Raw genomic sequence first — 10,520 nt, 5'->3', positions numbered from 1 at the left:
GCGACGGGAGCTCCTACATTGCCTCATGCTCCGCTTCTCTGTCTCTCCCCAAAGTGGGTTTGTGTGCAGGTTTTGACGCCGTGATTTTAGAGCCAGACTGAGGCTTTCTGACAAATGTGAAGCCTACTCTATCATGACATATATATATATATGTAATATAATATATATATTTTTTAAAGAAACTACCCGCAAACTCTGGTCAACTGGGAATCATCAGACTTTATCAGCTGAGTATCTGCTGACTTTGCTAGGAGGAAGTAACCTCCTAATTATGAAATTGTTTAGCAATGACATTGTCTTAATAAGTGATTAATATACGTCAAACTAAGCCCAGTGAGCTTCATTGAATTTTAAACCAGGGGTTTTCACAGAGTTAGAACATTTTCCAGTAAACCCTTCATCATCCTGACACCACCCCTCACAGCACCAGTAATGACTGAGTAACATGACAGATGGACTTGATGTGTCACAGTATGTGTCACATATCAGAGCGTCTACAACGTGGGGATGGTACCACGGACACAGTGTTTATGTTTTAACCTGTCTATATGCACTTTAATGATGCAGCACAGTTTTATAATTTATAGCAAACTATTCCAGAGGAGCCCTTGGTTGCTATGGGTTGCAGACTCCTTAAAATTTACAACTTGAGTTGTGGCTGCTAATTTTGCTAACAATATCGTGTCAGCCATGAAGAAGATGTGGTCATAAAGGGACGGACATGGTCAGCAGCGACACTCCTGTAAGCTGTGGTATGCTCACTTGCTACCGGGGACCCCAAAGTACACCAAGAAAGTGTTCCTCACACCATTACCATCCTGAACAACTGATAGAAGGCAGTTGTTAGCCTGTGTGAGTCATTAGCCTGAGGAGCTGACAGGAACAACACCCAGTGTGGCCTTCTGCTGCTTTAGCTCATCTGCTTCAGAGTTGAGTGTTCAGAGATGCTCTTCTGCATGACTTAGTCGTAACGAGTGGTTATCTGAGTTACTGTTGTCTTCTGAAGCAGTCTGACCATTCTCCTCTGACCTTTAATATGAGGCATTTTCACACAGAGGACTACTTCACTGGATATTTTCTCCTTTTTGGGCCATTTTCTGTGAGAAATACAGATGGTTGTGTGGGAAAATTCCAGCAGATCAGCAGTTTCTACTCAGACCAGGCCATCTGGCACCCACAACCATGTTCAAAGTCACTTAAATCATCTTTCCTCCCTATTCTGCTGCTCAGTTTGAACTTCAGCAGGTCGTCTCAGCCATGATCACATGCCTAAATGAGTTGCTGCCATGTGATTGGCTGGTTAGATGTTTGTGTTATAGATCAGTTGACATTTATATCTAATAAAGTGGGGAAAAAAGTGCATGCAATCAACCGGCGTTAGACTGGTGTTCTCCTTTAACTATTGGCAACATAACTGTGGGGTTATATAAAATTTTGAATAAAGTCATACAGGGCTATAAATGTTCTGTTGATACAGCTGCACACTGACAAAAGCACAGACGAGTGACAAATAGAAAGGAAAAAAGCAACATAAAATGTCTCACTAAGGTGGTGCCAGGACATTTTCTCTCAAAAATATTTCCGTATTTAGTGATTTTTTTGTTGGTTGCGAAGGATGATGCCTAACGTATTGGTCCAAATTCTGTCCTAGGCTTCCAACTGGAATCAGAACTGCTGAGTGTGAAGATTGCAGGATATGATTCATGCCATTTTCAGGTGATCAGTAACAAAAGCTAGTACTGATTTGCAGTGATCCTTTTCTGTAAGGGGATAAGTGAACCAAATTTATGCTAAGTTTCTCCACAGCATCATAGAGCCCCTAGATTGCCTCGCTATAGGGGTCTAGAGATAGTTTTATTCCTTTAACTCGCCTTCAGTTAAATTTCTTACACGTGAGACATTTAATCGCACTAAGGGTAGTTTTGTATTTCAGCGGTGTTTCCAGAAAACAGTTTGAACTGAAATCCTGAGACATGACACCCGTCATTCTCATTTCTGTGATTACTCAACAGTCAGAAAAGGGGAGTGGAGGTTTGTTGGTCGTAGGATAAGTGCCTGCTATTTATGACACAAATGTTTTTTACGTTTAAGTCTCTTAACTCTACAGCATAGCATTCCCATCATAGGGATAAGTTGGTTTTACTCTAATGCACTCTGAGGTGAGTCGAGTTCTCCATAAATGTCTCAGCATGTTCAGCTTTAAACTCCAATTAAATTAACTACGCCCCAAGTGCAGGGCTTAGGCAACAGCCTTTGGGAGTCCAGTCCCATTAAGCGCACATGACAATGGTCCCAGGCTGACCTGTCCAACAGGAAACAGGGCCTTATCAACAGGAACAGAGTCCCCATCCCGTCCTCAAAGGCCAGTAAAAGGCCCGTCTGTCGTTAAAGCTCAGGGGTGGCCTGCAGCTCTGCCAGCTCTGGCACTTCAGCTGACGACACCACAGCCACATTCCACTCGCGAGTGAGCTTAAACATTTCCAAACCCCAGGTACTATTCACACACAGGGGCACACACACACTTACACACACACGAGGAAGTATCGCAACTTGGAAAACTGCCATCATTCAAAGTTTCAGAAAACGCTGTCCTCACATTCCCAAAGGCTTAAGTTGGCCTTACACATTCTGTTGAATATAAAGTTGCTTAATGCTGCAAATCTGCTCTCAAATATCCACGTTGGGGTTTTTGTTTTTGTTTTGTTTTTTACCAGATTTCAAGGGCTTGATGAGTTGCTGTTGTTCATTAGCACATAGTTGAACATGTCAATATGACAGACGTTGTTCATCTGTCGGCCATTCTGATCTGAATACCGTCTCACATTTGCAGTCTTGGTCCGTTTCAGGAGCTTCGAGATGAGCAGAGAAAACCAAATGGATGAAATTTGGTTACTTGTTGCTGATTGGTCTATGATTAGTACATTAGCTGATTTACAGTGTGTTTGGTGACAAAGGGCTGAGCTCTTTAAGCACAGACACTGTTTAATACACACCTCTAATCTGTCTAAACAGTACCCGGGGGTATTCAAGGATTTGTGTGTGTGTGTGTGAGAATGAGTGACTGCATGGCTGTGTTTGGTCTGTGTTGTCACCTGCTGCCTTTGCCAACACTTCCCAGGCATGAAGTGTTGTTTATGCTGCTGCTGCCTTCACGCCAGCCTCAACAGAGATTTGCTCAGATGAGCGAACAGGCATCAGATTCATTCGCAAATATTCACTTGAATGCTTTTGGTTTATGTGGTCAAACTGGCGTTTCTTACGGAGAATCGCATTTTACAAATGTGACAAATTTTGGAAAAATGACAGTTTATTATATTTAGTTAGCACGTAGGAATGCAAACCATCACTTAAAACACTGACAGATCACTGAATAATATTAAGTTTCTCCATTCAGCAGACCCAATGAAAAATAGCCTTAACAATGAATTGATGCTACTGAGAAATGTTACACTTTTCTTTTGTTATTACTGTGAACATGGATGTCTGTGATTTGTTGTCCCAGTGGTGTAAATAGAATTAAGTGTGTCTGAACATGGAAAATACAGAATGAATTTGTTTGGTGACATTTACTTTCAGTTACAGTTTAAAATGCATTGGAAGTGCCAAATACTTCCTCTTTTGGTCATCGGCTGTGTGATGGCCAAACCCATGGCCACACTCCAAAAGTCGGTAACTCCTATGTATTTTCATTTCTTCATTTGAACACAATAACACATGTAGTTTCCAATAAGTTTACTGATTGGTTTGGATACATTTGTTCTATTTGTAAGCGCACACATTTAGTTTACTTATGTATTCATACCAGTTCATTACTTTGTTGGATTTTTGACTAACCTTTGTTTCTTTTACTTCTCACCTGCCATGATCCCTGGGCATTGTCAGACAGAAGCTGGTGGCCAGGGTTTGAAGCTGTTAAATACAAAGAGGGATAATTGGACCGCACCACCACTTCCTGCTGAAGGGGAGAATGTATGTTTTCTTTAATTAAAAACAAAGTATTTGTACTTTAAATTAAATATATATTGAGTTTAGGGTTCAGTAGTTTTGATTTTCTTCTTTGGTCTTTAGTTTATTAACAAACCAGACTGTACTGCGTTGTTTGTTGTTTATGATGTGTTTTGTTTCAAAGTGTTGTTTTATTTATCTCACAAATAATAATATGCTATTTTAAAACTTTCCTTTTAGTTTGAGCGGTGTAGTGTAACTAACTTATATATAGTGCTTTTTTGATTTGGATGAATAAAAATAACACAAAATGTAATTGTCCCAATTGCCAGTCTTGGCAGCCGGGGATCAGTCCGCCAGGGCCTTCGCTCCTGGCCGCCGCCCGGCACACAATGCACCCGACCCCTATGGTGCCTCCTGCGGGTGATGGGCCTGCGGGAGGATGGGCCCATGTCCCCTTTTCGGGCTGTGCCCGGCCGGGCCCCATGGACTAAGGCCCGGCCACCAGACACTCGCCCTCGGGCACCCTCCCCGGGCCTGGCTCCAGGGCGGGGCCCCAGTAACCCTATCCCGGGCTGGGTAAACTGTTCCCTCGATGTTTTTCTCATAAGGGTCTTCTGAATCGCTCTTTGTCTGGTCCCTCACCCAGGACCAATTTGCCATGGGAGACCCTACCAGGGCGTGTTGACCAGGGGGCAAATGCCCCCAGACAACATAGCCCCTGGGATCCCTGGTACACATAAACCCCTCTACCACGATAAGGTAGCAATTCCCGGAGAGGGCAGTGGATGAGGCAAAGACTCGGGTGTAGGAGGAGTTCGGAGAGGCCATGGAAAAAGACTCAAAGAGATTCTGGCAAACCGTCAGGCGTCTCAGGAGGGGAAAGCGGTGCTCTACCTGCACTGTGTATAGTGCTGGCGGAGCGCTGCTGACTTTGAGAAAATTGTCAGGCGGTGGAAGGAATACTTCGAGGACCTCCTTAATCCTACTGACACGTCTTCCGAGGAGGAAGCAGAGTCTGGAAATGAGGGGAATGACCCGCCAATTTCCGGAGGAGAGATTCCAACTACAGGGGGATCACACTCCTCAGCCTCCCTGGGAAAGTCTATGCCAGGGTGCTGGAAAGGAGAATTTGTCCGCTAGTCGAACCTCGGATACAGGAGGAACAATGCGGTTTTCGTCCTGGTCGCGGAACACTGGACCAGCTCTTTATCCTCTCAAAGATACTTGAGGGTGCATGGGAGTTTGCCCAACCAGTCTACATGTGATTTGTGGACTTGGAGAAGGCATTCGACCGTGTCGCTCGGGGTGTCCTGTGGGAGGTGCTGTGGGAGTATGGGGTGTCTGGCCCATTGCTACGGGCCATTCGATCCCTATACAACTGTTGCAAGAGCTTGGTCCGCATTGTCAGCAATAAGTCGGACTCGTTCCCGGTGGGTGATGGGCTCCGCCAGGGCTGCCCTTTGTCACCGGTTCTGTTCATAATTTTTATGGACAGGATTTCTAGGCACAGCCAAGTGGCGGAGGGCTTTCACTTCGGTGGCCTCAGAATCTCATCTCTGATTTTTGCAGATGATGTGGTTCTGTTGGCTTCATCGGGTGATGGCCTCCAGCTCGCACTGGAGTGGTTTGCAGCCGAGTGTGAAGCAGCAGGAATGAGGATCAGCACCTCCAAATCTGAGGCCATGGTTCTCAGCCGGAAAAGGGTGGAGTGCCCACTCCGGGTCGGGGATGAGTTCCTGCCCCAAGTGGAGGAGTTCAAGTATCTCGGGGTCTTGTTCGCGAGTGATGGGAGAAGGGAGCCGGAGATCAACAGACGGATTGGTTCTGCGGCTGCAGCGATGCGGACGCTGCACCGGTCCGTCGTGGTGAAGAGGGAGCTGAGTGTAAAAGCGAAGCTCTCAATTTACCGGTCGATCTACGTCCCTACCCTCACCTATGGCCACGAGCTGTGGGTAGTGACCGAACGAGATCGCGGATACAAGCAGCGGAAATGAGCTTCCTCCAAAAGGTGGCTGGCCTCTCCCTTAGATATAGGGTGAGAATTTCAGCCATCCGGGAGGGGCTCAGAGTAGAGCCGCTGCTCCTCCACATCGAAAGGAGCCAGCTGAGGTGGTTCGGGCATCTGACAAAGATGCCTCCTAGGCGCCTCCTGGGTGAGGTTTTCCGGGCATGTCCCACTGGGAGGAGGCCCCAGGGCAGACCCAGGACACGCTGGAGAGATTATATCTCTCGGCTGGCCTGGGAACGCCTTGGTATTCCCCCGGATAAGCTGGCGGAGGTGGCTGGGGAGAGGGAGGTCTGGGCATCTCTGCTTAGGCTGCTGCCCCTGTGACCCGGCCCCGGATAAAGCGGATGAGGATGGATGGATGGACAAAATGTAATTAATTTTAATTTGCAATACATTTTTATAGTTTGAGACACTCAGACCTGCATTAAAATATTTTAAGTTTTCATTATAAGTTGTAACTAGTTGTTCACTAGTATGATTTATGTTCTTATATGTTTACATAGGGGAGGCTTTAGCTCAGGAGGTAGTGCAGATCACCTACCTAATCAGAAGTCTGTGGTTTGAGCCTGGGCCACTCCATTCTGTATGCCAACGCAAGATACTAAACTCCAAGTTGCTCTCCGATGGATTCAGAGTGTAAATGTGTATGAATGTTACATTTACATCAAGTAGTTGATTGCAGGAAAACAGGTGCTTGTGTGAATGGCTGAACGAGGCATGTTCTATTAAACACTTGAGGTAGACTAGATAAGGGCTACACAAGAACCAGTCAACCATTTACATATATTTTGATCCTAAAACTTGTTCTTTTTATTAAGTAAAAAGTTCATATTCTAAACGAAGCTTTTTCCATTCATAATACACCTGTGCAAACTGGTTTTTAGCACCCCGACACTGCTGATCTATTAGGGTTTTCCCTCACAACAATGAATGGGCTACACCAGATGGACTACAGCCCAGGAGCAGAAGACCACACTGTCTGTGAAAACTGGGGCTACAGTTCACACAGGCTCACAACATCCATCCTGCCTTGTATGAACAGTTCATGCTGCAGGTGGTGATGGAGATATTTTCTTGGCATATTTTGGGTCCCTCATAACAAACTGAGCACAGTTTAAACACCACAGCCATGTCCTTTGTGTATCGTAATGTAATTAATCAGTATCTTGCTGCTATCACCCTGCACTGGCCTGATGAAATCATGTTAGAAAGCATTAATAGATTTGGACTTTTAACTGCAGTTATCTCGGTTGATACACTATCAGCATTAAGTCAGCACTTCAGTTTGCAAAGCTTGTTGAGATGTTACAAGTAAAAATTGTATTTTGTTCATCTGCAGACTCATGTGGAGGCTGTTTTCTAGATTTGTTTTTCCAATAAATTTTTGTTTGGGCTTGCTGGTTGTCTAGATTTAAAGACTGCTCTCTTCATTGTTGCTGGAGGTCGAGATACCAAATATTATTCCTGTAGATTTGCCCGAGTATTATTATTATTATTTTGTAAAGACCACTTTCCCAAGCATCTCATCTCTCTTCTGCATCAATTTTTAATCTTTTTTTCTTACACAGTCTCAGATCCTCCTGTTCATCCCTATGTTTTTGCCACCCTCCCTCTCTTCTAGGCTTCCCTTACATCTCTCTTCTGTCTCCTTCCTTCACCCCATCCCAAGATAAACAACCCCTGTTCTGAGGCATCTCAGCTATTTGCTCAAAAAAGCTCACAAGTTTTTGGATGCCGTTCAGGACCATGTCCCCGAAAGGAGGCAAGATTACAAATTTAGTGCTTTTTCACAATCTCTCCCTCTGGTTTTCATTTTTCTTGGTCTAAGCTGCACTGCCCCCCCCCCCCCCCTTCCAACTCTCTCACGGCTTGTATGCCTCTCAAAACTCGCGATCCCTGGATTTAAGAGTTTTGATGCCTTACCGCTTTTATTTTTAACCTCCCGCTCCTCCTGTCCCGCTCAGTCTGGCAGTACAGTCTTTAAACCTTCTGGTTTATCAAATGGTGATTTATGTGATGTCTCCTCTGATTAACACATGGGGCGAGAAACTGACATGAGAACACGACTTATCACGGCTCTGGGCAGCTTGTGTCGATTCCTTTGAGAGTCACACGCAAACACACACTTCAGTGACTCTGTGGCCAAACATTCCCAATTTGGCACTTGCTTATCGCTGCCTTGTTTGGAAAAGCTTTTTTGGGGTAATGACCTGAAGTGTACATTTCCCCAATGAATGCATGCAAACGTGTGAGTTTAGGTCTTTTGGGGATTTAGGGGATTCCAGAATGTGACAAACACACACTTTATTCTGTGAAAATACATACAAGTACACATTATGTAACCTGCTGCACTCACATGCTGAGATCCTCTTTTTGTACATGACACACACACAAATATGTACAGCATGAAGGGCCCTGTATTTAAACTATGGCCACCAGTCCTTGATGTAGATACAGATCACTGTTTTGCTTTTTCCTCAGCATGACGACGGGGTAATTATAACCATCCAAAGAGGAAACAGAAGAGAGCAAGATCGGGGAAAGTTGGGTATCGCCGCACAAGCAGTCCAGAAGACAGAGGGAGGGACGGCAGCCTTTCCCCTCGTGAACCAGAGTGAACCTCTCATTGTTTTTATAGCTAAATATTTCCCCTGCGAGCACCAGTGGCAGCAGTGAGGGTGAAAAAATATATTTATGTCTGTGTCTTACTCGAAAATGCACAACCAAACCACCCTCCTGCCTCATAAGTAGGTGTGTGACGGCAAACATCAGCACATGACGCGCTTGTTAACTGCCTACTACGATTTACTTGGTGTCAGAGAGTGTCAGAGTCGCTTGTCTGGCTTCAATTAATTTACCTGTGGCTTGTTTCTTCAGTGAGTCCTTCCATGTGCTGACTGGAAAAGAAAATATTCGACTGCGATCTTTGTCAGTTGGAGTGTGCAAATGATGGCATTTGATGCATCTGGTGAAAGAATCAGCAATCACAGAAAAATAGTTTGTCGTGGGTTTGGATTAAATAACCATTCTGAAAAATATCACTACAGTATATATTATACTGTATATATTGCAGGCTTCCTTTTATGATACACTGTTAATGCACTAATAACACTTTAATGCACCTCTTCCCAAACTTGACTTATCAGAGTAAGTAAGATTTTCTTCTTTAGTTACACAGGTATCAAAATGTGTTTCAGATGAATGTAAAGTGTTCAAATGCTCGTTCTTATAATTATCTACTGAGCCAATCACATGTAGCAGTTCAAGCATGTAGACATGGTCAAACTGACCTGCTAAAGATCAAACTGAGCATTAGAATAGGGAAGAAAGATGATTTAAGAAATTTTAAATGTGGGATGTTGCTGGTGCCAGATGGACTGGTCTGAGTATTTCAGACACTGTTGATCTACACAGCTATCTTTAGGGTTTACAGAAAATGTTCAGAAAAAGAGAAAAAATGAATGCCTCAGTGATGCCAGAGGTCAGAGGAGAATCTCTAGACTGGCTTGAGCTGATAGGAAGGTGACGGTAGCTCAAATAACCACTAATCACAGCCAAGCTACACAGAAGAGGATTTCTGAACGTACAACATGTTCAACACATTGAAGCAGATGGACTACAGCAGCAGAAGACCACACTGGATGCTGCTCCTGCCAGCTCAGAACAGGAAACTAAGGCTGTAAATTCATACGTGCTCAGTAAAAAACTCGGACAACAGAAGATTGAACACTGCCTTTTGCAATGAATCTCTGTGTTTGTTGCAACATCTGATGGCAGTGTCAGAATTTGGCAAAAACAACATGACAGCATGGATCCATCATGCCGTATATCAACAGTTCAGGCTGGCAGTGATGTGATAATGTGGAGGATATTTTCCTGGCACACTTTAAATCTTTTCCACAAAGAGGCAGTTCTGAAGGCAAAAAGGATGCCCAACCCAGTACTATAAGATGAGTGAAGCTTTACAGCATTGTTGCATTAGTTAACCAACTCTATGATTCATGCAATTAAGTGCAATTCTTTCTCGCTTAATGCTAGCTCTGCTGTATTTATTGGAATCTCACATCATGGTATCCAGTGCTTTACATAATGTTGCACCGCATCTGCATAGAACTTGTAATGTGATATAATGTAACGATAGGAAACGAAAGCAAAAGAGATCTTGGCTGACCAGGGATTTTTTTTCTGGAGTCCAAAAAAAGAGTGGATATTATGGAAAATTAGGGGAAATTAAGGTTGAGTGTCATCTTCATCCTGAAAGCCTAAGCTGTCCATCTTGCTTGTCCACGAGTTCGCTTAGCAGTCAAAAGTGTAAACCCCCCAAACTACGCTTCCAGCTCATACAGCAATACGAATTTAATGTTAGTCATGCATTTGAATTAACAGGTGTTAGGATGCTGACTTGTTGCTCTCAAAACCTTAGCCCCAGTCAGCTCGTGATGTACTGTTAGTTTGATTAGCAAGCTAACATGAACTGATAAACTCAGCTTAGTTGCTTCAAGCACACAGGTGTGAAATGACCTGTCAATCTTTTTCTTGGTCTATCCGAACTAAATATAGATTT

The sequence above is a fragment of the Copadichromis virginalis genome, linkage group LG8 (assembly GCF_057382275.1).
Source record: "Copadichromis virginalis isolate Kocher_CV1m ecotype Utaka linkage group LG8, C_Virginalis_male_GT1.1, whole genome shotgun sequence".
Taxonomy (NCBI): domain Eukaryota; kingdom Metazoa; phylum Chordata; class Actinopteri; order Cichliformes; family Cichlidae; genus Copadichromis; species Copadichromis virginalis.
Note: the sequence above shows the minus strand (reverse complement) of the source record.